This window comes from Tachypleus tridentatus, chromosome 10 (assembly GCF_004210375.1).
Source record: "Tachypleus tridentatus isolate NWPU-2018 chromosome 10, ASM421037v1, whole genome shotgun sequence".
NCBI classification, from domain to species: domain Eukaryota; kingdom Metazoa; phylum Arthropoda; class Merostomata; order Xiphosura; family Limulidae; genus Tachypleus; species Tachypleus tridentatus.
Genome location: NC_134834.1, coordinates 147,058,304 through 147,060,850, shown reverse-complemented (window position 1 = coordinate 147,060,850; position 2,547 = coordinate 147,058,304). Strand labels below are relative to the sequence as shown.

The 2,547-nt window shown below is 36.2% G+C and overlaps 1 long non-coding RNA gene across 1 annotated transcript; it reads right to left on the bottom strand.

The window, feature by feature from the left end:
* LOC143230564 (uncharacterized) lies at window positions 1–2,138 on the bottom strand. Its single transcript, XR_013016512.1, has 2 exons — window positions 1,999–2,138; window positions 1–341 (listed from the first exon to the last, which is right to left on the bottom strand). It is a non-coding gene; the product is annotated as an uncharacterized LOC143230564 (long non-coding RNA).
* Window positions 2,139–2,547: the final 409 nt, after the last annotated feature.

Genomic DNA, 2,547 nt, shown 5'->3' with positions numbered 1-2,547 from the left:
TGAAAAAAGGAAAAAAGTTAGTTTATTAACAACAAGAGTATATTACAGAGACTGGAAGGACAGTTTTAATGCACACAAGAGGAGACAGAGACCGGAAGTTAGGAGTTTTCTCGCTCCTGCTCACGACGGTTAACGAAGCTGTGTCGGCTGCTTCTCTCTCTCTCCCTCTACCAGTAAATGTGACGACGCACGTATGGCAAGGTGTTGTAGTAGTTCAAGACGGGGTTCCTGTAGTGGGTTACAACTCCAGGGTGGACCCAGGGATAACCAGTTGATGCGTAGTTGACATAACTGTGAAACAGCTGGGCACTAGCCATGGCCACAAGAGCAGCGATCAACAGCTAAAAAATAAATGAAAAACTTTGCTAAGAATTAGGTCTAATGAAATGTTTAAACTTAGACTTTAGGGCTATTAATATACAAGAAACCTACTTTACCAATCGTGTGATTTCTCTTTCAAACACCCAAATATAACTGAAAATATTAATATAAGGAAAAATTACAGATTTAAGTAACATGTTTAAATATAAGGTTTAATTATATTTGTTTCAGATGAAAGTTATAAACTTGAAATTTCACCCAACGAATAGTTTAACGGGGTATTTCAGTCAGTACGTTCCTTTCTACGATAATTCACCCAAGTTTAATTCATATTAACACGATATTTAACATATTGACACACAAATCTTTTATTTAACGCTTTAACAAATGGAAATAGTCTAGAAATATCCATACACACAGACGAAAAAGAAACGTGTTAGTTATTCCAGTTAGAATGAACGCTTACTGTTAGGTTTAGTGGCAACCACAGAAAAATAATTTTATTAACTTTGTCCAACAACAGTTTTAAAACTGTAATTCAAGTTCAAAAGGTGCATTCATTTTAAAGTTTGTATTTAGTTCCGAAACATAAATTAATTTCAAATCTGGTTTGTTTTTGAATTTCGAGCAAATATACTCGAGATATATCTGTGCTAGCCGTCCATGATTTAGCAGTGTAATACTAAAGGGAGTAGGTCAATTAGTCATCACCATTCACAGCCAACTCTTGTACCAACGAATAGTGGGATTTACCGAACATTATATCGCTCCCATGGCTGAAAGGGCGACCATGGTTGGTGTGAATTCGAACTCGCGACTCTCAGATTATGTAATTATAAGTCGAGAGTCCTAACCACTTGGCCATGACTGGCCAACTAATCAAATATCCATACCAAAGTAATAATCTCTTAATATACTTTAATTTTCTACAATTTTTCTGTTTCTAGTTTCGTGCCAACTTCTGATTACTTGCGCAACTGATAACGACAAAAAAATCATTAAACATTTTACCTGTAATTACGATATTTGTTGAATTGAATTTGATAAGAAAAACATAAACCAGATGGAGTTGGCGTTCACAGGAGAAAACGGAACAAAAGTTACATCTTTATGCAGAAAGGAATTATTTAGTGTTTATTTTTAACCTCCCAGTGAATCAACAGTAATTTTGAACTACGAATAATAAAATCCGTGTTCAATTCCCTATGGTGGACACAGCACAGATAACCTATCATGTAGCGTTACACTGAAATAAACAATAAAATTCTCCCATATATGGCTCAGTGATAAGCATAAGAGCCTACAGTACAGAAGTTCGATGTTAGATTCCTACTTAACAATACGCCACCTAAAGTTAAGGTATTATCCGAATGATTTGTTTGATTTTTGAATATCGCACAAAGCTACACGAGCGTAAGCCTTTCCTAATTTAGCCTAATTATCAGAGTAAGACTAGAGGGAGGACAGCTACTCTTCTACCAACAAATAATAAGATTGACACCTTATAACTCCCCTCCCTTCCCACGGCTGAAAGGGCGAGCATGTCAAGCACTCTGACCACATGACCATGTCAGGCTTTATCCGAATGAAGAAACAAAGATTACAGTTGTTAGAAATGTCCAATGTTAACTTAGTCAGAACTAAATAAGTCAAACGTCTGAAACATAATATACTTACAATACGAAGCATGGTGATTCTTCAAACACAGAGTCTTACTGCAGAAAGTCTGTAGTTAGCTAAGACAGAAAAATTAGTTCCTTTTATAGCAAAACTTCCTGCAATGGAATGTAACTCTCTCTCTTTGTCCTTTGTTCGTTCTTGTTATATAAACGAGAAATAATAGTTTTAATTAGAAGACTTTCAAGGTTATCCTCTCTTCAAGATTTCAAGAAAAAAATAAAAAATAGGGCGTTATACAATGACTTAAAATACGATACATTTCGTTTACCTTGAATTACATGAAAATCAGAAATCAAGGTTTGGAAAAAAACAAAACTGTTTTCGTATCTAGGCGCTTTAGAAGTGTTGGGTTTAACTTCTCTTTCCCAAAGTAACAATACGCTGGGTCATTCTTTAATGGCCCGGCATGGCCAGATGGGTTAAGGCGTTCGACTCGTAATCAGGGGGTCGCAGGTTCGAATCTCCGTCGCACCAAACATGCTCACCCTTTCATTCGTGGGAGCGTTATAATGTAACGATCAATTCCACTGTTCGTTGGTAAAAGAG